The 23817-nt window shown below is 47.7% G+C and overlaps 16 non-coding genes across 16 annotated transcripts; all 16 read left to right on the top strand.

Moving 5' to 3' along the window:
• Positions 1-746: 746 nt before the first annotated feature.
• LOC142694832 (U2 spliceosomal RNA) lies at positions 747-937 on the top strand. Its single transcript, XR_012863006.1, has one exon. It is a non-coding gene; the product is annotated as a U2 spliceosomal RNA (small nuclear RNA).
• A 1288-nt stretch (positions 938-2225) lies between these two features.
• On the top strand, positions 2226-2416 carry LOC142694831 (U2 spliceosomal RNA). Its single transcript, XR_012863005.1, has one exon. It is a non-coding gene; the product is annotated as a U2 spliceosomal RNA (small nuclear RNA).
• Positions 2417-3712: 1296 nt separating this feature from the next.
• LOC142694830 (U2 spliceosomal RNA) lies at positions 3713-3903 on the top strand. Its single transcript, XR_012863004.1, has one exon. It is a non-coding gene; the product is annotated as a U2 spliceosomal RNA (small nuclear RNA).
• A 1281-nt stretch (positions 3904-5184) lies between these two features.
• Positions 5185-5375, top strand: LOC142694829 (U2 spliceosomal RNA). Its single transcript, XR_012863003.1, has one exon. It is a non-coding gene; the product is annotated as a U2 spliceosomal RNA (small nuclear RNA).
• A 1277-nt stretch (positions 5376-6652) lies between these two features.
• Positions 6653-6843, top strand: LOC142694828 (U2 spliceosomal RNA). Its single transcript, XR_012863002.1, has one exon. It is a non-coding gene; the product is annotated as a U2 spliceosomal RNA (small nuclear RNA).
• A 1285-nt stretch (positions 6844-8128) lies between these two features.
• LOC142694826 (U2 spliceosomal RNA) lies at positions 8129-8319 on the top strand. Its single transcript, XR_012863001.1, has one exon. It is a non-coding gene; the product is annotated as a U2 spliceosomal RNA (small nuclear RNA).
• Positions 8320-9607: 1288 nt separating this feature from the next.
• Positions 9608-9798, top strand: LOC142694825 (U2 spliceosomal RNA). The gene has a single exon (XR_012863000.1). It is a non-coding gene; the product is annotated as a U2 spliceosomal RNA (small nuclear RNA).
• Positions 9799-11106: 1308 nt separating this feature from the next.
• Positions 11107-11297, top strand: LOC142695022 (U2 spliceosomal RNA). Its single transcript, XR_012863178.1, has one exon. It is a non-coding gene; the product is annotated as a U2 spliceosomal RNA (small nuclear RNA).
• A 1288-nt stretch (positions 11298-12585) lies between these two features.
• LOC142694824 (U2 spliceosomal RNA) lies at positions 12586-12776 on the top strand. The gene has a single exon (XR_012862999.1). It is a non-coding gene; the product is annotated as a U2 spliceosomal RNA (small nuclear RNA).
• Positions 12777-14060: 1284 nt separating this feature from the next.
• LOC142694823 (U2 spliceosomal RNA) lies at positions 14061-14251 on the top strand. The gene has a single exon (XR_012862998.1). It is a non-coding gene; the product is annotated as a U2 spliceosomal RNA (small nuclear RNA).
• A 1277-nt stretch (positions 14252-15528) lies between these two features.
• On the top strand, positions 15529-15719 carry LOC142694822 (U2 spliceosomal RNA). Its single transcript, XR_012862997.1, has one exon. It is a non-coding gene; the product is annotated as a U2 spliceosomal RNA (small nuclear RNA).
• Positions 15720-17011: 1292 nt separating this feature from the next.
• LOC142694820 (U2 spliceosomal RNA) lies at positions 17012-17202 on the top strand. The gene has a single exon (XR_012862995.1). It is a non-coding gene; the product is annotated as a U2 spliceosomal RNA (small nuclear RNA).
• Positions 17203-18490: 1288 nt separating this feature from the next.
• Positions 18491-18681, top strand: LOC142694819 (U2 spliceosomal RNA). Its single transcript, XR_012862994.1, has one exon. It is a non-coding gene; the product is annotated as a U2 spliceosomal RNA (small nuclear RNA).
• Positions 18682-19981: 1300 nt separating this feature from the next.
• Positions 19982-20172, top strand: LOC142695021 (U2 spliceosomal RNA). Its single transcript, XR_012863177.1, has one exon. It is a non-coding gene; the product is annotated as a U2 spliceosomal RNA (small nuclear RNA).
• A 1288-nt stretch (positions 20173-21460) lies between these two features.
• On the top strand, positions 21461-21651 carry LOC142694818 (U2 spliceosomal RNA). The gene has a single exon (XR_012862993.1). It is a non-coding gene; the product is annotated as a U2 spliceosomal RNA (small nuclear RNA).
• A 1284-nt stretch (positions 21652-22935) lies between these two features.
• Positions 22936-23126, top strand: LOC142694817 (U2 spliceosomal RNA). Its single transcript, XR_012862992.1, has one exon. It is a non-coding gene; the product is annotated as a U2 spliceosomal RNA (small nuclear RNA).
• Positions 23127-23817: the final 691 nt, after the last annotated feature.

Here is a 23817-nt window from a genome sequence, read left to right as displayed (position 1 = left end):
AAGAGAGCAGCAATTTGGATTTGTTACTATGTTACCTAGAAGAATAACAAACTGTGCAAGGATGGAGGTTGTAGGAGCAAGGAGAAGTTGTCTGTAAAGTTGGTGGATGCCTATTTTCCATTTTGCAGTCCCTTGTCTCCCTCTTGTGGCCTCCTGGAGGCAACTAGCTGTGCAAAAAAAAGACAGCCTGGCGGCCGGCTGTTGCAGTGTTGCCCTCTCAGGCAACACTGAGTGACTGACTGAGCCTCACCGTCTTATATAAAGTTCAGACGGAACTTTGCACGTGTCATAGTGGAGCCCTCAGGATTCCAGAGCCAGCTTTCTGACATCATAATGGGGCCTCAGAGATAAAAGCCTGGGCCCAGGCAGTGTTGGTCAGTGCTGCTCAGCAGGCAGCACTGGACTGGACTGGATTACAGCTGATACAAGGTGTGAAGGAACAAGGGGTGGCTGTGGGCATGCACTTGCTGCCGCTGCCAGTGTTTATCTGCATGGCAGCAGGGCATTTGGGCGTTGCCAGGAAGGCGTTTTTATGTAGATTCCTCCTCTTTCAGCACTGCATTGTGGTGCAAGCAAAAGAAGCAAATCCTGTCTGGCTTCCTCTCCGGCCTTTATTCACCTCCCGTGTAGCTGTGAGTGTGTGAGCCTGCAGGGCCCCATGGAATTGCCTAGAAGTAGGCTGAATCGCTGCAAGGGCTGAACAGCAGTATCGGGCAGGCTCGGGCAACGCGCGGCCCGTTCGGGTTATCGCTTCTCGGCCTTTTGGCTAAGATCAAGTGTAGTATCTGTTCTTATCAGTTTAATATCTGATACGTCCCCTATCTGGGGACCATATATTAAATGGATTTTTAGAACAGGGAGATGGAAATAGAGCTTGCTCTGTCCACTCCACGCATTGACCTGGTATTGCAGTATTTCCAGGACCGGTGCACCCTTTCCTTATGTGTTGACTAAAAGCAGATTCCAAAAGTGTTTTTTGTCTTTGCTATTGTTTCTGTCTTTCTGAAGGGATCTCCCCTTTTAATCCCATTATTTCAACACCTGTTGGACAATGCATGAGTGATAATGAGCTCATTGATTAAATGCAATTAATGAATAGATTGCCACCTCTTGTTGTGTGTCGTCTGTGTTTCTGTGTTTCCGGCATTTCACATTGGAACACCTCATTCACCTTCCTTGTCTTCTCTCCGCCCTCCCTTTTAGGTAAGTTAAAGAGCTGCACCTGAGCCAGCCACTGATTGATTGATTGATTGATTGATTGATTGATTGATTGATTGATTGATTGATGCAGCACAACAGTCAAATAGTGGAGTGGAGTAGGGGAACAGCAAACAGCCAATAAAGCAGCCCGCCCGCTCGCCTGCCCGCCACAATGGACCTACCTGTGTACACTAGATGGATGTGATGGAATGTACTGTCGTCCCTACATTTCAAGAAGAAGTAAGAATTGCAGTTGCAACAAAGCCTTGCTTGCCTACAAAGAGAGCAGCAATTTGGATTTGTTACTATGTTACCTAGAAGAATAACAAACTGTGCAAGGATGGAGGTTGTAGGAGCAAGGAGAAGTTGTCTGTAAAGTTGGTGGATGCCTATTTTCCATTTTGCAGTCCCTTGTCTCCCTCTTGTGGCCTCCTGGAGGCAACTAGCTGTGCAAAAAAAAGACAGCCTGGCGGCCGGCTGTTGCAGTGTTGCCCTCTCAGGCAACACTGAGTGACTGACTGAGCCTCACCGTCTTATATAAAGTTCAGACGGAACTTTGCACGTGTCATAGTGGAGCCCTCAGGATTCCAGAGCCAGCTTTCTGACATCATAATGGGGCCTCAGAGATAAAAGCCTGGGCCCAGGCAGTGTTGGTCAGTGCTGCTCAGCAGGCAGCACTGGACTGGACTGGATTACAGCTGATACAAGGTGTGAAGGAACAAGGGGTGGCTGTGGGCATGCACTTGCTGCCGCTGCCAGTGTTTATCTGCATGGCAGCAGGGCATTTGGGCGTTGCCAGGAAGGCGTTTTTATGTAGATTCCTCCTCTTTCAGCACTGCATTGTGGTGCAAGCAAAAGAAGCAAATCCTGTCTGGCTTCCTCTCCGGCCTTTATTCACCTCCCGTGTAGCTGTGAGTGTGTGAGCCTGCAGGGCCCCATGGAATTGCCTAGAAGTAGGCTGAATCGCTGCAAGGGCTGAACAGCAGTATCGGGCAGGCTCGGGCAACGCGCGGCCCGTTCGGGTTATCGCTTCTCGGCCTTTTGGCTAAGATCAAGTGTAGTATCTGTTCTTATCAGTTTAATATCTGATACGTCCCCTATCTGGGGACCATATATTAAATGGATTTTTAGAACAGGGAGATGGAAATAGAGCTTGCTCTGTCCACTCCACGCATTGACCTGGTATTGCAGTATTTCCAGGACCGGTGCACCCTTTCCTTATGTGTTGACTAAAAGCAGATTCCAAAAGTGTTTTTTGTCTTTGCTATTGTTTCTGTCTTTCTGAAGGGATCTCCCCTTTTAATCCCATTATTTCAACACCTGTTGGACAATGCATGAGTGATAATGAGCTCATTGATTAAATGCAATTAATGAATAGATTGCCACCTCTTGTTGTGTGTCGTCTGTGTTTCTGTGTTTCCGGCATTTCACATTGGAACACCTCATTCACCTTCCTTGTCTTCTCTCCGCCCTCCCTTTTAGGTAAGTTAAAGAGCTGCACCTGAGCCAGCCACTGATTGATTGATTGATTGATTGATTGATTGATTGATTGATTGATTGATTGATTGATTGATGCAGCACAACAGTCAAATAGTGGAGTGGAGTAGGGGAACAGCAAACAGCCAATAAAGCAGCCCGCCCGCTCGCCTGCCCGCCACAATGGACCTACCTGTGTACACTAGATGGATGTGATGGAATGTACTGTCGTCCCTACATTTCAAGAAGAAGTAAGAATTGCAGTTGCAACAAAGCCTTGCTTGCCTACAAAGAGAGCAGCAATTTGGATTTGTTACTATGTTACCTAGAAGAATAACAAACTGTGCAAGGATGGAGGTTGTAGGAGCAAGGAGAAGTTGTCTGTAAAGTTGGTGGATGCCTATTTTCCATTTTGCAGTCCCTTGTCTCCCTCTTGTGGCCTCCTGGAGGCAACTAGCTGTGCAAAAAAAAGACAGCCTGGCGGCCGGCTGTTGCAGTGTTGCCCTCTCAGGCAACACTGAGTGACTGACTGAGCCTCACCGTCTTATATAAAGTTCAGACGGAACTTTGCACGTGTCATAGTGGAGCCCTCAGGATTCCAGAGCCAGCTTTCTGACATCATAATGGGGCCTCAGAGATAAAAGCCTGGGCCCAGGCAGTGTTGGTCAGTGCTGCTCAGCAGGCAGCACTGGACTGGACTGGATTACAGCTGATACAAGGTGTGAAGGAACAAGGGGTGGCTGTGGGCATGCACTTCCTGCCGCTGCCAGTGTTTATCTGCATGGCAGCAGGGCATTTGGGCGTTGCCAGGAAGGCGTTTTTATGTAGATTCCTCCTCTTTCAGCACTGCATTGTGGTGCAAGCAAAAGAAGCAAATCCTGTCTGGCTTCCTCTCCGGCCTTTATTCACCTCCCGTGTAGCTGTGAGTGTGTGAGCCTGCAGGGCCCCATGGAATTGCCTAGAAGTAGGCTGAATCGCTGCAAGGGCTGAACAGCAGTATCGGGCAGGCTCGGGCAACGCGCGGCCCGTTCGGGTTATCGCTTCTCGGCCTTTTGGCTAAGATCAAGTGTAGTATCTGTTCTTATCAGTTTAATATCTGATACGTCCCCTATCTGGGGACCATATATTAAATGGATTTTTAGAACAGGGAGATGGAAATAGAGCTTGCTCTGTCCACTCCACGCATTGACCTGGTATTGCAGTATTTCCAGGACCGGTGCACCCTTTCCTTATGTGTTGACTAAAAGCAGATTCCAAAAGTGTTTTTTGTCTTTGCTATTGTTTCTGTCTTTCTGAAGGGATCTCCCCTTTTAATCCCATTATTTCAACACCTGTTGGACAATGCATGAGTGATAATGAGCTCATTGATTAAATGCAATTAATGAATAGATTGCCACCTCTTGTTGTGTGTCGTCTGTGTTTCTGTGTTTCCGGCATTTCACATTGGAACACCTCATTCACCTTCCTTGTCTTCTCTCCGCCCTCCCTTTTAGGTAAGTTAAAGAGCTGCACCTGAGCCAGCCACTGATTGATTGATTGATTGATTGATTGATTGATTGATTGATTGATGCAGCACAACAGTCAAATAGTGGAGTGGAGTAGGGGAACAGCAAACAGCCAATAAAGCAGCCAAGCCCGCTCGCCTGCCCGCCACAATGGACCTACCTGTGTACACTAGATGGATGTGATGGAATGTACTGTCGTCCCTACATTTCAAGAAGAAGTAAGAATTGCAGTTGCAACAAAGCCTTGCTTGCCTACAAAGAGAGCAGCAATTTGGATTTGTTACTATGTTACCTAGAAGAATAACAAACTGTGCAAGGATGGAGGTTGTAGGAGCAAGGAGAAGTTGTCTGTAAAGTTGGTGGATGCCTATTTTCCATTTTGCAGTCCCTTGTCTCCCTCTTGTGGCCTCCTGGAGGCAACTAGCTGTGCAAAAAAAAGACAGCCTGGCGGCCGGCTGTTGCAGTGTTGCCCTCTCAGGCAACACTGAGTGACTGACTGAGCCTCACCGTCTTATATAAAGTTCAGACGGAACTTTGCACGTGTCATAGTGGAGCCCTCAGGATTCCAGAGCCAGCTTTCTGACATCATAATGGGGCCTCAGAGATAAAAGCCTGGGCCCAGGCAGTGTTGGTCAGTGCTGCTCAGCAGGCAGCACTGGACTGGACTGGATTACAGCTGATACAAGGTGTGAAGGAACAAGGGGTGGCTGTGGGCATGCACTTGCTGCCGCTGCCAGTGTTTATCTGCATGGCAGCAGGGCATTTGGGCGTTGCCAGGAAGGCGTTTTTATGTAGATTCCTCCTCTTTCAGCACTGCATTGTGGTGCAAGCAAAAGAAGCAAATCCTGTCTGGCTTCCTCTCCGGCCTTTATTCACCTCCCGTGTAGCTGTGAGTGTGTGAGCCTGCAGGGCCCCATGGAATTGCCTAGAAGTAGGCTGAATCGCTGCAAGGGCTGAACAGCAGTATCGGGCAGGCTCGGGCAACGCGCGGCCCGTTCGGGTTATCGCTTCTCGGCCTTTTGGCTAAGATCAAGTGTAGTATCTGTTCTTATCAGTTTAATATCTGATACGTCCCCTATCTGGGGACCATATATTAAATGGATTTTTAGAACAGGGAGATGGAAATAGAGCTTGCTCTGTCCACTCCACGCATTGACCTGGTATTGCAGTATTTCCAGGACCGGTGCACCCTTTCCTTATGTGTTGACTAAAAGCAGATTCCAAAAGTGTTTTTTGTCTTTGCTATTGTTTCTGTCTTTCTGAAGGGATCTCCCCTTTTAATCCCATTATTTCAACACCTGTTGGACAATGCATGAGTGATAATGAGCTCATTGATTAAATGCAATTAATGAATAGATTGCCACCTCTTGTTGTGTGTCGTCTGTGTTTCTGTGTTTCCGGCATTTCACATTGGAACACCTCATTCACCTTCCTTGTCTTCTCTCCGCCCTCCCTTTTAGGTAAGTTAAAGAGCTGCACCTGAGCCAGCCACTGATTGATTGATTGATTGATTGATTGATTGATTGATTGATTGCAGCACAACAGTCAAATAGTGGAGTGGAGTAGGGGAACAGCAAACAGCCAATAAAGCAGCCCGCCCGCTCGCCTGCCCGCCACAATGGACCTACCTGTGTACACTAGATGGATGTGATGAAATGTACTGTCGTCCCTACATTTCAAGAAGAAGTAAGAATTGCAGTTGCAACAAAGCCTTGCTTGCCTACAAAGAGAGCAGCAATTTGGATTTGTTACTATGTTACCTAGAAGAATAACAAACTGTGCAAGGATGGAGGTTGTAGGAGCAAGGAGAAGTTGTCTGTAAAGTTGGTGGATGCCTATTTTCCATTTTGCAGTCCCTTGTCTCCCTCTTGTGGCCTCCTGGAGGCAACTAGCTGTGCAAAAAAAAGACAGCCTGGCGGCCGGCTGTTGCAGTGTTGCCCTCTCAGGCAACACTGAGTGACTGACTGAGCCTCACCGTCTTATATAAAGTTCAGACGGAACTTTGCACGTGTCATAGTGGAGCCCTCAGGATTCCAGAGCCAGCTTTCTGACATCATAATGGGGCCTCAGAGATAAAAGCCTGGGCCCAGGCAGTGTTGGTCAGTGCTGCTCAGCAGGCAGCACTGGACTGGACTGGATTACAGCTGATACAAGGTGTGAAGGAACAAGGGGTGGCTGTGGGCATGCACTTGCTGCCGCTGCCAGTGTTTATCTGCATGGCAGCAGGGCATTTGGGCGTTGCCAGGAAGGCGTTTTTATGTAGATTCCTCCTCTTTCAGCACTGCATTGTGGTGCAAGCAAAAGAAGCAAATCCTGTCTGGCTTCCTCTCCGGCCTTTATTCACCTCCCGTGTAGCTGTGAGTGTGTGAGCCTGCAGGGCCCCATGGAATTGCCTAGAAGTAGGCTGAATCGCTGCAAGGGCTGAACAGCAGTATCGGGCAGGCTCGGGCAACGCGCGGCCCGTTCGGGTTATCGCTTCTCGGCCTTTTGGCTAAGATCAAGTGTAGTATCTGTTCTTATCAGTTTAATATCTGATACGTCCCCTATCTGGGGACCATATATTAAATGGATTTTTAGAACAGGGAGATGGAAATAGAGCTTGCTCTGTCCACTCCACGCATTGACCTGGTATTGCAGTATTTCCAGGACCGGTGCACCCTTTCCTTATGTGTTGACTAAAAGCAGATTCCAAAAGTGTTTTTTGTCTTTGCTATTGTTTCTGTCTTTCTGAAGGGATCTCCCCTTTTAATCCCATTATTTCAACACCTGTTGGACAATGCATGAGTGATAATGAGCTCATTGATTAAATGCAATTAATGAATAGATTGCCACCTCTTGTTGTGTGTCGTCTGTGTTTCTGTGTTTCCGGCATTTCACATTGGAACACCTCATTCACCTTCCTTGTCTTCTCTCCGCCCTCCCTTTTAGGTAAGTTAAAGAGCTGCACCTGAGCCAGCCACTTGATTGATTGATTGATTGATTGATTGATTGATTGATTGATTGATTGATGCAGCACAACAGTCAAATAGTGGAGTGGAGTAGGGGAACAGCAAACAGCCAATAAAGCAGCCCGCCCGCTCGCCTGCCCGCCACAGTGGACCTACCTGTGTACACTAGATGGATGTGATGGAATGTACTGTCGTCCCTACATTTCAAGAAGAAGTAAGAATTGCAGTTGCAACAAAGCCTTGCTTGCCTACAAAGAGAGCAGCAATTTGGATTTGTTACTATGTTACCTAGAAGAATAACAAACTGTGCAAGGATGGAGGTTGTAGGAGCAAGGAGAAGTTGTCTGTAAAGTTGGTGGATGCCTATTTTCCATTTTGCAGTCCCTTGTCTCCCTCTTGTGGCCTCCTGGAGGCAACTAGCTGTGCAAAAAAAAGACAGCCTGGCGGCCGGCTGTTGCAGTGTTGCCCTCTCAGGCAACACTGAGTGACTGACTGAGCCTCACCGTCTTATATAAAGTTCAGACGGAACTTTGCACGTGTCATAGTGGAGCCCTCAGGATTCCAGAGCCAGCTTTCTGACATCATAATGGGGCCTCAGAGATAAAAGCCTGGGCCCAGGCAGTGTTGGTCAGTGCTGCTCAGCAGGCAGCACTGGACTGGACTGGATTACAGCTGATACAAGGTGTGAAGGAACAAGGGGTGGCTGTGGGCATGCACTTGCTGCCGCTGCCAGTGTTTATCTGCATGGCAGCAGGGCATTTGGGCGTTGCCAGGAAGGCGTTTTTATGTAGATTCCTCCTCTTTCAGCACTGCATTGTGGTGCAAGCAAAAGAAGCAAATCCTGTCTGGCTTCCTCTCCGGCCTTTATTCACCTCCCGTGTAGCTGTGAGTGTGTGAGCCTGCAGGGCCCCATGGAATTGCCTAGAAGTAGGCTGAATCGCTGCAAGGGCTGAACAGCAGTATCGGGCAGGCTCGGGCAACGCGCGGCCCGTTCGGGTTATCGCTTCTCGGCCTTTTGGCTAAGATCAAGTGTAGTATCTGTTCTTATCAGTTTAATATCTGATACGTCCCCTATCTGGGGACCATATATTAAATGGATTTTTAGAACAGGGAGATGGAAATAGAGCTTGCTCTGTCCACTCCACGCATTGACCTGGTATTGCAGTATTTCCAGGACCGGTGCACCCTTTCCTTATGTGTTGACTAAAAGCAGATTCCAAAAGTGTTTTTTGTCTTTGCTATTGTTTCTGTCTTTCTGAAGGGATCTCCCCTTTTAATCCCATTATTTCAACACCTGTTGGACAATGCATGAGTGATAATGAGCTCATTGATTAAATGCAATTAATGAATAGATTGCCACCTCTTGTTGTGTGTCGTCTGTGTTTCTGTGTTTCCGGCATTTCACATTGGAACACCTCATTCACCTTCCTTGTCTTCTCTCCGCCCTCCCTTTTAGGTAAGTTAAAGAGCTGCACCTGAGCCAGCCACTGATTGATTGATTGATTGATTGATTGATTGATTGATTGATTGATTGATTGATGCAGCACAACAGTCAAATAGTGGAGTGGAGTAGGGGAACAGCAAACAGCCAATAAAGCAGCCCGCCCGCTCGCCTGCCCGCCACAATGGACCTACCTGTGTACACTAGATGGATGTGATGGAATGTACTGTCGTCCCTACATTTCAAGAAGAAGTAAGAATTGCAGTTGCAACAAAGCCTTGCTTGCCTACAAAGAGAGCAGCAATTTGGATTTGTTACTATGTTACCTAGAAGAATAACAAACTGTGCAAGGATGGAGGTTGTAGGAGCAAGGAGAAGTTGTCTGTAAAGTTGGTGGATGCCTATTTTCCATTTTGCAGTCCCTTGTCTCCCTCTTGTGGCCTCCTGGAGGCAACTAGCTGTGCAAAAAAAAGACAGCCTGGCGGCCGGCTGTTGCAGTGTTGCCCTCTCAGGCAACACTGAGTGACTGACTGAGCCTCACCGTCTTATATAAAGTTCAGACGGAACTTTGCACGTGTCATAGTGGAGCCCTCAGGATTCCAGAGCCAGCTTTCTGACATCATAATGGGGCCTCAGAGATAAAAGCCTGGGCCCAGGCAGTGTTGGTCAGTGCTGCTCAGCAGGCAGCACTGGACTGGACTGGATTACAGCTGATACAAGGTGTGAAGGAACAAGGGGTGGCTGTGGGCATGCACTTGCTGCCGCTGCCAGTGTTTATCTGCATGGCAGCAGGGCATTTGGGCGTTGCCAGGAAGGCGTTTTTATGTAGATTCCTCCTCTTTCAGCACTGCATTGTGGTGCAAGCAAAAGAAGCAAATCCTGTCTGGCTTCCTCTCCGGCCTTTATTCACCTCCCGTGTAGCTGTGAGTGTGTGAGCCTGCAGGGCCCCATGGAATTGCCTAGAAGTAGGCTGAATCGCTGCAAGGGCTGAACAGCAGTATCGGGCAGGCTCGGGCAACGCGCGGCCCGTTCGGGTTATCGCTTCTCGGCCTTTTGGCTAAGATCAAGTGTAGTATCTGTTCTTATCAGTTTAATATCTGATACGTCCCCTATCTGGGGACCATATATTAAATGGATTTTTAGAACAGGGAGATGGAAATAGAGCTTGCTCTGTCCACTCCACGCATTGACCTGGTATTGCAGTATTTCCAGGACCGGTGCACCCTTTCCTTATGTGTTGACTAAAAGCAGATTCCAAAAGTGTTTTTTGTCTTTGCTATTGTTTCTGTCTTTCTGAAGGGATCTCCCCTTTTAATCCCATTATTTCAACACCTGTTGGACAATGCATGAGTGATAATGAGCTCATTGATTAAATGCAATTAATGAATAGATTGCCACCTCTTGTTGTGTGTCGTCTGTGTTTCTGTGTTTCCGGCATTTCACATTGGAACACCTCATTCACCTTCCTTGTCTTCTCTCCGCCCTCCCTTTTAGGTAAGTTAAAGAGCTGCACCTGAGCCAGCCACTGATTGATTGATTGATTGATTGATTGATTGATTGATTGATTGATTGATTGATTGATTGATTGATTGATTGATGCAGCACAACAGTCAAATAGTGGAGTGGAGTAGGGGAACAGCAAACAGCCAATAAAGCAGCCCGCCCGCTCGCCTGCCCGCCACAATGGACCTACCTGTGTACACTAGATGGATGTGATGGAATGTACTGTCGTCCCTACATTTCAAGAAGAAGTAAGAATTGCAGTTGCAACAAAGCCTTGCTTGCCTACAAAGAGAGCAGCAATTTGGATTTGTTACTATGTTACCTAGAAGAATAACAAACTGTGCAAGGATGGAGGTTGTAGGAGCAAGGAGAAGTTGTCTGTAAAGTTGGTGGATGCCTATTTTCCATTTTGCAGTCCCTTGTCTCCCTCTTGTGGCCTCCTGGAGGCAACTAGCTGTGCAAAAAAAAGACAGCCTGGCGGCCGGCTGTTGCAGTGTTGCCCTCTCAGGCAACACTGAGTGACTGACTGAGCCTCACCGTCTTATATAAAGTTCAGACGGAACTTTGCACGTGTCATAGTGGAGCCCTCAGGATTCCAGAGCCAGCTTTCTGACATCATAATGGGGCCTCAGAGATAAAAGCCTGGGCCCAGGCAGTGTTGGTCAGTGCTGCTCAGCAGGCAGCACTGGACTGGACTGGATTACAGCTGATACAAGGTGTGAAGGAACAAGGGGTGGCTGTGGGCATGCACTTGCTGCCGCTGCCAGTGTTTATCTGCATGGCAGCAGGGCATTTGGGCGTTGCCAGGAAGGCGTTTTTATGTAGATTCCTCCTCTTTCAGCACTGCATTGTGGTGCAAGCAAAAGAAGCAAATCCTGTCTGGCTTCCTCTCCGGCCTTTATTCACCTCCCGTGTAGCTGTGAGTGTGTGAGCCTGCAGGGCCCCATGGAATTGCCTAGAAGTAGGCTGAATCGCTGCAAGGGCTGAACAGCAGTATCGGGCAGGCTCGGGCAACGCGCGGCCCGTTCGGGTTATCGCTTCTCGGCCTTTTGGCTAAGATCAAGTGTAGTATCTGTTCTTATCAGTTTAATATCTGATACGTCCCCTATCTGGGGACCATATATTAAATGGATTTTTAGAACAGGGAGATGGAAATAGAGCTTGCTCTGTCCACTCCACGCATTGACCTGGTATTGCAGTATTTCCAGGACCGGTGCACATTTTCCTTATGTGTTGACTAAAAGCAGATTCCAAAAGTGTTTTTTGTCTTTGCTATTGTTTCTGTCTTTCTGAAGGGATCTCCCCTTTTAATCCCATTATTTCAACACCTGTTGGACAATGCATGAGTGATAATGAGCTCATTGATTAAATGCAATTAATGAATAGATTGCAACCTCTTGTTGTGTGTCATCTGTGTTTCTGTGTTTCCGGCATTTCACATTGGAACACCTCATTCACCTTCCTTGTCTTCTCTCCGCCCTCCCTTTTAGGTAAGTTAAAGAGCTGCACCTGAGCCAGCCACTGATTGATTGATTGATTGATTGATTGATTGATTGATTGATTGATTGATTGATGCAGCACAACAGTCAAATAGTGGAGTGGAGTAGGGGAACAGCAAACAGCCAATAAAGCAGCCCGCCCGCTCGCCTGCCCGCCACAATGGACCTACCTGTGTACACTAGATGGATGTGATGGAATGTACTGTCGTCCCTACATTTCAAGAAGAAGTAAGAATTGCAGTTGCAACAAAGCCTTGCTTGCCTACAAAGAGAGCAGCAATTTGGATTTGTTACTATGTTACCTAGAAGAATAACAAACTGTGCAAGGATGGAGGTTGTAGGAGCAAGGAGAAGTTGTCTGTAAAGTTGGTGGATGCCTATTTTCCATTTTGCAGTCCCTTGTCTCCCTCTTGTGGCCTCCTGGAGGCAACTAGCTGTGCAAAAAAAAGACAGCCTGGCGGCCGGCTGTTGCAGTGTTGGCCTCTCAGGCAACACTGAGTGACTGACTGAGCCTCACCGTCTTATATAAAGTTCAGACGGAACTTTGCACGTGTCATAGTGGAGCCCTCAGGATTCCAGAGCCAGCTTTCTGACATCATAATGGGGCCTCAGAGATAAAAGCCTGGGCCCAGGCAGTGTTGGTCAGTGCTGCTCAGCAGGCAGCACTGGACTGGACTGGATTACAGCTGATACAAGGTGTGAAGGAACAAGGGGTGGCTGTGGGCATGCACTTGCTGCCGCTGCCAGTGTTTATCTGCATGGCAGCAGGGCATTTGGGCGTTGCCAGGAAGGCGTTTTTATGTAGATTCCTCCTCTTTCAGCACTGCATTGTGGTGCAAGCAAAAGAAGCAAATCCTGTCTGGCTTCCTCTCCGGCCTTTATTCACCTCCCGTGTAGCTGTGAGTGTGTGAGCCTGCAGGGCCCCATGGAATTGCCTAGAAGTAGGCTGAATCGCTGCAAGGGCTGAACAGCAGTATCGGGCAGGCTCGGGCAACGCGCGGCCCGTTCGGGTTATCGCTTCTCGGCCTTTTGGCTAAGATCAAGTGTAGTATCTGTTCTTATCAGTTTAATATCTGATACGTCCCCTATCTGGGGACCATATATTAAATGGATTTTTAGAACAGGGAGATGGAAATAGAGCTTGCTCTGTCCACTCCACGCATTGACCTGGTATTGCAGTATTTCCAGGACCGGTGCACCCTTTCCTTATGTGTTGACTAAAAGCAGATTCCAAAAGTGTTTTTTGTCTTTGCTATTGTTTCTGTCTTTCTGAAGGGATCTCCCCTTTTAATCCCATTATTTCAACACCTGTTGGACAATGCATGAGTGATAATGAGCTCATTGATTAAATGCAATTAATGAATAGATTGCCACCTCTTGTTGTGTGTCGTCTGTGTTTCTGTGTTTCCGGCATTTCACATTGGAACACCTCATTCACCTTCCTTGTCTTCTCTCCGCCCTCCCTTTTAGGTAAGTTAAAGAGCTGCACCTGAGCCAGCCACTGATTGATTGATTGATTGATTGATTGATTGATTGATTGATTGATTGATGCAGCACAACAGTCAAATAGTGGAGTGGAGTAGGGGAACAGCAAACAGCCAATAAAGCAGCCCGCCCGCTCGCCTGCCCGCCACAATGGACCTACCTGTGTACACTAGATGGATGTGATGGAATGTACTGTCGTCCCTACATTTCAAGAAGAAGTAAGAATTGCAGTTGCAACAAAGCCTTGCTTGCCTACAAAGAGAGCAGCAATTTGGATTTGTTACTATGTTACCTAGAAGAATAACAAACTGTGCAAGGATGGAGGTTGTAGGAGCAAGGAGAAGTTGTCTGTAAAGTTGGTGGATGCCTATTTTCCATTTTGCAGTCCCTTGTCTCCCTCTTGTGGCCTCCTGGAGGCAACTAGCTGTGCAAAAAAAAGACAGCCTGGCGGCCGGCTGTTGCAGTGTTGCCCTCTCAGGCAACACTGAGTGACTGACTGAGCCTCACCGTCTTATATAAAGTTCAGACGGAACTTTGCACGTGTCATAGTGGAGCCCTCAGGATTCCAGAGCCAGCTTTCTGACATCATAATGGGGCCTCAGAGATAAAAGCCTGGGCCCAGGCAGTGTTGGTCAGTGCTGCTCAGCAGGCAGCACTGGACTGGACTGGATTACAGCTGATACAAGGTGTGAAGGAACAAGGGGTGGCTGTGGGCATGCACTTGCTGCCGCTGCCAGTGTTTATCTGCATGGCAGCAGGGCATTTGGGCGTTGCCAGGAAGGCGTTTTTATGTAGATTCCTCCTCTTTCAGCACTGCATTGTGGTGCAAGCAAAAGAAGCAAATCCTGTCTGGCTTCCTCTCCGGCCTTTATTCACCTCCCGTGTAGCTGTGAGTGTGTGAGCCTGCAGGGCCCCATGGAATTGCCTAGAAGTAGGCTGAATCGCTGCAAGGGCTGAACAGCAGTATCGGGCAGGCTCGGGCAACGCGCGGCCCGTTCGGGTTATCGCTTCTCGGCCTTTTGGCTAAGATCAAGTGTAGTATCTGTTCTTATCAGTTTAATATCTGATACGTCCCCTATCTGGGGACCATATATTAAATGGATTTTTAGAACAGGGAGATGGAAATAGAGCTTGCTCTGTCCACTCCACGCATTGACCTGGTATTGCAGTATTTCCAGGACCGGTGCACCCTTTCCTTATGTGTTGACTAAAAGCAGATTCCAAAAGTGTTTTTTGTCTTTGCTATTGTTTCTGTCTTTCTGAAGGGATCTCCCCTTTTAATCCCATTATTTCAACACCTGTTGGACAATGCATGAGTGATAATGAGCTCATTGATTAAATGCAATTAATGAATAGATTGCCACCTCTTGTTGTGTGTCGTCTGTGTTTCTGTGTTTCCGGCATTTCACATTGGAACACCTCATTCACCTTCCTTGTCCTCCCTTTTAGGTAAGTTAAAGAGCTGCACCTGAGCCAGCCACTGATTGATTGATTGATTGATTGATTGATTGATTGATTGATTGATTGATTGATGCAGCACAACAGTCAAATAGTGGAGTGGAGTAGGGGAACAGCAAACAGCCAATAAAGCAGCCCGCCCGCTCGCCTGCCCGCCACAATGGACCTACCTGTGTACACTAGATGGATGTGATGAAATGTACTGTCGTCCCTACATTTCAAGAAGAAGTAAGAATTGCAGTTGCAACAAAGCCTTGCTTGCCTACAAAGAGAGCAGCAATTTGGATTTGTTACTATGTTACCTAGAAGAATAACAAACTGTGCAAGGATGGAGGTTGTAGGAGCAAGGAGAAGTTGTCTGTAAAGTTGGTGGATGCCTATTTTCCATTTTGCAGTCCCTTGTCTCCCTCTTGTGGCCTCCTGGAGGCAACTAGCTGTGCAAAAAAAAGACAGCCTGGCGGCCGGCTGTTGCAGTGTTGCCCTCTCAGGCAACACTGAGTGACTGACTGAGCCTCACCGTCTTATATAAAGTTCAGACGGAACTTTGCACGTGTCATAGTGGAGCCCTCAGGATTCCAGAGCCAGCTTTCTGACATCATAATGGGGCCTCAGAGATAAAAGCCTGGGCCCAGGCAGTGTTGGTCAGTGCTGCTCAGCAGGCAGCACTGGACTGGACTGGATTACAGCTGATACAAGGTGTGAAGGAACAAGGGGTGGCTGTGGGCATGCACTTGCTGCCGCTGCCAGTGTTTATCTGCATGGCAGCAGGGCATTTGGGCGTTGCCAGGAAGGCGTTTTTATGTAGATTCCTCCTCTTTCAGCACTGCATTGTGGTGCAAGCAAAAGAAGCAAATCCTGTCTGGCTTCCTCTCCGGCCTTTATTCACCTCCCGTGTAGCTGTGAGTGTGTGAGCCTGCAGGGCCCCATGGAATTGCCTAGAAGTAGGCTGAATCGCTGCAAGGGCTGAACAGCAGTATCGGGCAGGCTCGGGCAACGCGCGGCCCGTTCGGGTTATCGCTTCTCGGCCTTTTGGCTAAGATCAAGTGTAGTATCTGTTCTTATCAGTTTAATATCTGATACGTCCCCTATCTGGGGACCATATATTAAATGGATTTTTAGAACAGGGAGATGGAAATAGAGCTTGCTCTGTCCACTCCACGCATTGACCTGGTATTGCAGTATTTCCAGGACCGGTGCACCCTTTCCTTATGTGTTGACTAAAAGCAGATTCCAAAAGTGTTTTTTGTCTTTGCTATTGTTTCTGTCTTTCTGAAGGGATCTCCCCTTTTAATCCCATTATTTCAACACCTGTTGGACAATGCATGAGTGATAATGAGCTCATTGATTAAATGCAATTAATGAATAGATTGCCACCTCTTGTTGTGTGTCGTCTGTGTTTCTGTGTTTCCGGCATTTCACATTGGAACACCTCATTCACCTTCCTTGTCTTCTCTCCGCCCTCCCTTTTAGGTAAGTTAAAGAGCTGCACCTGAGCCAGCCACTGATTGATTGATTGATTGATTGATTGATTGATTGATTGATTGATTGATTGATTGATGCAGCACAACAGTCAAATAGTGGAGTGGAGTAGGGGAACAGCAAACAGCCAATAAAGCAGCCCGCCCGCTCGCCTGCCCGCCACAGTGGACCTACCTGTGTACACTAGATGGATGTGATGGAATGTACTGTCGTCCCTACATTTCAAGAAGAAGTAAGAATTGCAGTTGCAACAAAGCCTTGCTTGCCTACAAAGAGAGCAGCAATTTGGATTTGTTACTATGTTACCTAGAAGAATAACAAACTGTGCAAGGATGGAGGTTGTAGGAGCAAGGAGAAGTTGTCTGTAAAGTTGGTGGATGCCTATTTTCCATTTTGCAGTCCCTTGTCTCCCTCTTGTGGCCTCCTGGAGGCAACTAGCTGTGCAAAAAAAAGACAGCCTGGCGGCCGGCTGTTGCAGTGTTGCCCTCTCAGGCAACACTGAGTGACTGACTGAGCCTCACCGTCTTATATAAAGTTCAGACGGAACTTTGCACGTGTCATAGTGGAGCCCTCAGGATTCCAGAGCCAGCTTTCTGACATCATAATGGGGCCTCAGAGATAAAAGCCTGGGCCCAGGCAGTGTTGGTCAGTGCTGCTCAGCAGGCAGCACTGGACTGGACTGGATTACAGCTGATACAAGGTGTGAAGGAACAAGGGGTGGCTGTGGGCATGCACTTGCTGCCGCTGCCAGTGTTTATCTGCATGGCAGCAGGGCATTTGGGCGTTGCCAGGAAGGCGTTTTTATGTAGATTCCTCCTCTTTCAGCACTGCATTGTGGTGCAAGCAAAAGAAGCAAATCCTGTCTGGCTTCCTCTCCGGCCTTTATTCACCTCCCGTGTAGCTGTGAGTGTGTGAGCCTGCAGGGCCCCATGGAATTGCCTAGAAGTAGGCTGAATCGCTGCAAGGGCTGAACAGCAGTATCGGGCAGGCTCGGGCAACGCGCGGCCCGTTCGGGTTATCGCTTCTCGGCCTTTTGGCTAAGATCAAGTGTAGTATCTGTTCTTATCAGTTTAATATCTGATACGTCCCCTATCTGGGGACCATATATTAAATGGATTTTTAGAACAGGGAGATGGAAATAGAGCTTGCTCTGTCCACTCCACGCATTGACCTGGTATTGCAGTATTTCCAGGACCGGTGCACCCTTTCCTTATGTGTTGACTAAAAGCAGATTCCAAAAGTGTTTTTTGTCTTTGCTATTGTTTCTGTCTTTCTGAAGGGATCTCCCCTTTTAATCCCATTATTTCAACACCTGTTGGACAATGCATGAGTGATAATGAGCTCATTGATTAAATGCAATTAATGAATAGATTGCCACCTCTTGTTGTGTGTCGTCTGTGTTTCTGTGTTTCCGGCATTTCACATTGGAACACCTCATTCACCTTCCTTGTCTTCTCTCCGCCCTCCCTTTTAGGTAAGTTAAAGAGCTGCACCTGAGCCAGCCACTGATTGATTGATTGATTGATTGATTGATTGATTGATTGATTGATTGATTGATGCAGCACAACAGTCAAATAGTGGAGTGGAGTAGGGGAACAGCAAACAGCCAATAAAGCAGCCCGCCCGCTCGCCTGCCCGCCACAATGGACCTACCTGTGTACACTAGATGGATGTGATGGAATGTACTGTCGTCCCTACATTTCAAGAAGAAGTAAGAATTGCAGTTGCAACAAAGCCTTGCTTGCCTACAAAGAGAGCAGCAATTTGGATTTGTTACTATGTTACCTAGAAGAATAACAAACTGTGCAAGGATGGAGGTTGTAGGAGCAAGGAGAAGTTGTCTGTAAAGTTGGTGGATGCCTATTTTCCATTTTGCAGTCCCTTGTCTCCCTCTTGTGGCCTCCTGGAGGCAACTAGCTGTGCAAAAAAAAGACAGCCTGGCGGCCGGCTGTTGCAGTGTTGCCCTCTCAGGCAACACTGAGTGACTGACTGAGCCTCACCGTCTTATATAAAGTTCAGACGGAACTTTGCACGTGTCATAGTGGAGCCCTCAGGATTCCAGAGCCAGCTTTCTGACATCATAATGGGGCCTCAGAGATAAAAGCCTGGGCCCAGGCAGTGTTGGTCAGTGCTGCTCAGCAGGCAGCACTGGACTGGACTGGATTACAGCTGATACAAGGTGTGAAGGAACAAGGGGTGGCTGTGGGCATGCACTTGCTGCCGCTGCCAGTGTTTATCTGCATGGCAGCAGGGCATTTGGGCGTTGCCAGGAAGGCGTTTTTATGTAGATTCCTCCTCTTTCAGCACTGCATTGTGGTGCAAGCAAAAGAAGCAAATCCTGTCTGGCTTCCTCTCCGGCCTTTATTCACCTCCCGTGTAGCTGTGAGTGTGTGAGCCTGCAGGGCCCCATGGAATTGCCTAGAAGTAGGCTGAATCGCTGCAAGGGCTGAACAGCAGTATCGGGCAGGCTCGGGCAACGCGCGGCCCGTTCGGGTTATCGCTTCTCGGCCTTTTGGCTAAGATCAAGTGTAGTATCTGTTCTTATCAGTTTAATATCTGATACGTCCCCTATCTGGGGACCATATATTAAATGGATTTTTAGAACAGGGAGATGGAAATAGAGCTTGCTCTGTCCACTCCACGCATTGACCTGGTATTGCAGTATTTCCAGGACCGGTGCACCCTTTCCTTATGTGTTGACTAAAAGCAGATTCCAAAAGTGTTTTTTGTCTTTGCTATTGTTTCTGTCTTTCTGAAGGGATCTCCCCTTTTAATCCCATTATTTCAACACCTGTTGGACAATGCATGAGTGATAATGAGCTCATTGATTAAATGCAATTAATGAATAGATTGCCACCTCTTGTTGTGTGTCGTCTGTGTTTCTGTGTTTCCGGCATTTCACATTGGAACACCTCATTCACCTTCCTTGTCTTCTCTCCGCCCTCCCTTTTAGGTAAGTTAAAGAGCTGCACCTGAGCCAGCCACTGATTGATTGATTGATTGATTGATTGATTGATTGATTGATTGATTGATTGATTGATTGATTGATGCAGCACAACAGTCAAATAGTGGAGTGGAGTAGGGGAACAGCAAACAGCCAATAAAGCAGCCCGCCCGCTCGCCTGCCCGCCACAATGGACCTACCTGTGTACACTAGATGGATGTGATGGAATGTACTGTCGTCCCTACATTTCAAGAAGAAGTAAGAATTGCAGTTGCAACAAAGCCTTGCTTGCCTACAAAGAGAGCAGCAATTTGGATTTGTTACTATGTTACCTAGAAGAATAACAAACTGTGCAAGGATGGAGGTTGTAGGAGCAAGGAGAAGTTGTCTGTAAAGTTGGTGGATGCCTATTTTCCATTTTGCAGTCCCTTGTCTCCCTCTTGTGGCCTCCTGGAGGCAACTAGCTGTGCAAAAAAAAGACAGCCTGGCGGCCGGCTGTTGCAGTGTTGCCCTCTCAGGCAACACTGAGTGACTGACTGAGCCTCACCGTCTTATATAAAGTTCAGACGGAACTTTGCACGTGTCATAGTGGAGCCCTCAGGATTCCAGAGCCAGCTTTCTGACATCATAATGGGGCCTCAGAGATAAAAGCCTGGGCCCAGGCAGTGTTGGTCAGTGCTGCTCAGCAGGCAGCACTGGACTGGACTGGATTACAGCTGATACAAGGTGTGAAGGAACAAGGGGTGGCTGTGGGCATGCACTTGCTGCCGCTGCCAGTGTTTATCTGCATGGCAGCAGGGCATTTGGGCGTTGCCAGGAAGGCGTTTTTATGTAGATTCCTCCTCTTTCAGCACTGCATTGTGGTGCAAGCAAAAGAAGCAAATCCTGTCTGGCTTCCTCTCCGGCCTTTATTCACCTCCCGTGTAGCTGTGAGTGTGTGAGCCTGCAGGGCCCCATGGAATTGCCTAGAAGTAGGCTGAATCGCTGCAAGGGCTGAACAGCAGTATCGGGCAGGCTCGGGCAACGCGCGGCCCGTTCGGGTTATCGCTTCTCGGCCTTTTGGCTAAGATCAAGTGTAGTATCTGTTCTTATCAGTTTAATATCTGATACGTCCCCTATCTGGGGACCATATATTAAATGGATTTTTAGAACAGGGAGATGGAAATAGAGCTTGCTCTGTCCACTCCACGCATTGACCTGGTATTGCAGTATTTCCAGGACCGGTGCACATTTTCCTTATGTGTTGACTAAAAGCAGATTCCAAAAGTGTTTTTTGTCTTTGCTATTGTTTCTGTCTTTCTGAAGGGATCTCCCCTTTTAATCCCATTATTTCAACACCTGTTGGACAATGCATGAGTGATAATGAGCTCATTGATTAAATGCAATTAATGAATAGATTGCAACCTCTTGTTGTGTGTCATCTGTGTTTCTGTGTTTCCGGCATTTCACATTGGAACACCTCATTCACCTTCCTTGTCTTCTCTCCGCCCTCCCTTTTAGGTAAGTTAAAGAGCTGCACCTGAGCCAGCCACTGATTGATTGATTGATTGATTGATTGATTGATTGATTGATTGATTGATTGATGCAGCACAACAGTCAAATAGTGGAGTGGAGTAGGGGAACAGCAAACAGCCAATAAAGCAGCCCGCCCGCTCGCCTGCCCGCCACAATGGACCTACCTGTGTACACTAGATGGATGTGATGGAATGTACTGTCGTCCCTACATTTCAAGAAGAAGTAAGAATTGCAGTTGCAACAAAGCCTTGCTTGCCTACAAAGAGAGCAGCAATTTGGATTTGTTACTATGTTACCTAGAAGAATAACAAACTGTGCAAGGATGGAGGTTGTAGGAGCAAGGAGAAGTTGTCTGTAAAGTTGGTGGATGCCTATTTTCCATTTTGCAGTCCCTTGTCTCCCTCTTGTGGCCTCCTGGAGGCAACTAGCTGTGCAAAAAAAAGACAGCCTGGCGGCCGGCTGTTGCAGTGTTGGCCTCTCAGGCAACACTGAGTGACTGACTGAGCCTCACCGTCTTATATAAAGTTCAGACGGAACTTTGCACGTGTCATAGTGGAGCCCTCAGGATTCCAGAGCCAGCTTTCTGACATCATAATGGGGCCTCAGAGATAAAAGCCTGGGCCCAGGCAGTGTTGGTCAGTGCTGCTCAGCAGGCAGCACTGGACTGGACTGGATTACAGCTGATACAAGGTGTGAAGGAACAAGGGGTGGCTGTGGGCATGCACTTGCTGCCGCTGCCAGTGTTTATCTGCATGGCAGCAGGGCATTTGGGCGTTGCCAGGAAGGCGTTTTTATGTAGATTCCTCCTCTTTCAGCACTGCATTGTGGTGCAAGCAAAAGAAGCAAATCCTGTCTGGCTTCCTCTCCGGCCTTTATTCACCTCCCGTGTAGCTGTGAGTGTGTGAGCCTGCAGGGCCCCATGGAATTGCCTAGAAGTAGGCTGAATCGCTGCAAGGGCTGAACAGCAGTATCGGGCAGGCTCGGGCAACGCGCGGCCCGTTCGGGTTATCGCTTCTCGGCCTTTTGGCTAAGATCAAGTGTAGTATCTGTTCTTATCAGTTTAATATCTGATACGTCCCCTATCTGGGGACCATATATTAAATGGATTTTTAGAACAGGGAGATGGAAATAGAGCTTGCTCTGTCCACTCCACGCATTGACCTGGTATTGCAGTATTTCCAGGACCGGTGCACCCTTTCCTTATGTGTTGACTAAAAGCAGATTCCAAAAGTGTTTTTTGTCTTTGCTATTGTTTCTGTCTTTCTGAAGGGATCTCCCCTTTTAATCCCATTATTTCAACACCTGTTGGACAATGCATGAGTGATAATGAGCTCATTGATTAAATGCAATTAATGAATAGATTGCCACCTCTTGTTGTGTGTCGTCTGTGTTTCTGTGTTTCCGGCATTTCACATTGGAACACCTCATTCACCTTCCTTGTCTTCTCTCCGCCCTCCCTTTTAGGTAAGTTAAAGAGCTGCACCTGAGCCAGCCACTGATTGATTGATTGATTGATTGATTGATTGATTGATTGATTGATTGATGCAGCACAACAGTCAAATAGTGGAGTGGAGTAGGGGAACAGCAAACAGCCAATAAAGCAGCCCGCCCGCTCGCCTGCCCGCCACAATGGACCTACCTGTGTACACTAGATGGATGTGATGGAATGTACTGTCGTCCCTACATTTCAAGAAGAAGTAAGAATTGCAGTTGCAACAAAGCCTTGCTTGCCTACAAAGAGAGCAGCAATTTGGATTTGTTACTATGTTACCTAGAAGAATAACAAACTGTGCAAGGATGGAGGTTGTAGGAGCAAGGAGAAGTTGTCTGTAAAGTTGGTGGATGCCTATTTTCCATTTTGCAGTCCCTTGTCTCCCTCTTGTGGCCTCCTGGAGGCAACTAGCTGTGCAAAAAAAAGACAGCCTGGCGGCCGGCTGTTGCAGTGTTGCCCTCTCAGGCAACACTGAGTGACTGACTGAGCCTCACCGTCTTATATAAAGTTCAGACGGAACTTTGCACGTGTCATAGTGGAGCCCTCAGGATTCCAGAGCCAGCTTTCTGACATCATAATGGGGCCTCAGAGATAAAAGCCTGGGCCCAGGCAGTGTTGGTCAGTGCTGCTCAGCAGGCAGCACTGGACTGGACTGGATTACAGCTGATACAAGGTGTGAAGGAACAAGGGGTGGCTGTGGGCATGCACTTGCTGCCGCTGCCAGTGTTTATCTGCATGGCAGCAGGGCATTTGGGCGTTGCCAGGAAGGCGTTTTTATGTAGATTCCTCCTCTTTCAGCACTGCATTGTGGTGCAAGCAAAAGAAGCAAATCCTGTCTGGCTTCCTCTCCGGCCTTTATTCACCTCCCGTGTAGCTGTGAGTGTGTGAGCCTGCAGGGCCCCATGGAATTGCCTAGAAGTAGGCTGAATCGCTGCAAGGGCTGAACAGCAGTATCGGGCAGGCTCGGGCAACGCGCGGCCCGTTCGGGTTATCGCTTCTCGGCCTTTTGGCTAAGATCAAGTGTAGTATCTGTTCTTATCAGTTTAATATCTGATACGTCCCCTATCTGGGGACCATATATTAAATGGATTTTTAGAACAGGGAGATGGAAATAGAGCTTGCTCTGTCCACTCCACGCATTGACCTGGTATTGCAGTATTTCCAGGACCGGTGCACCCTTTCCTTATGTGTTGACTAAAAGCAGATTCCAAAAGTGTTTTTTGTCTTTGCTATTGTTTCTGTCTTTCTGAAGGGATCTCCCCTTTTAATCCCATTATTTCAACACCTGTTGGACAATGCATGAGTGATAATGAGCTCATTGATTAAATGCAATTAATGAATAGATTGCCACCTCTTGTTGTGTGTCGTCTGTGTTTCTGTGTTTCCGGCATTTCACATTGGAACACCTCATTCACCTTCCTTGTCTTCTCTCCGCCCTCCCTTTTAGGTAAGTTAAAGAGCTGCACCTGAGCCAGCCACTGATTGATTGATTGATTGATTGATTGATTGATTGATTGATTGATTGATTGATTGATTGATGCAGCACAACAGTCAAATAGTGGAGTGGAGTAGGGGAACAGCAAACAGCCAATAAAGCAGCCCGCCCGCTCGCCTGCCCGCCACAATGGACCTACCTGTGTACACTAGATGGATGTGATGGAATGTACTGTCGTCCCTACATTTCAAGAAGAAGTAAGAATTGCAGTTGCAACAAAGCCTTGCTTGCCTACAAAGAGAGCAGCAATTTGGATTTGTTACTATGTTACCTAGAAGAATAACAAACTGTGCAAGGATGGAGGTTGTAGGAGCAAGGAGAAGTTGTCTGTAAAGTTGGTGGATGCCTATTTTCCATTTTGCAGTCCCTTGTCTCCC

This window comes from Rhinoderma darwinii (genome assembly GCF_050947455.1).
Source record: "Rhinoderma darwinii isolate aRhiDar2 chromosome 5 unlocalized genomic scaffold, aRhiDar2.hap1 SUPER_5_unloc_46, whole genome shotgun sequence".
Lineage (NCBI taxonomy): Eukaryota > Metazoa > Chordata > Amphibia > Anura > Rhinodermatidae > Rhinoderma > Rhinoderma darwinii.
Note: the sequence above shows the minus strand (reverse complement) of the source record. Positions and strands in the feature narration are given on the sequence as shown.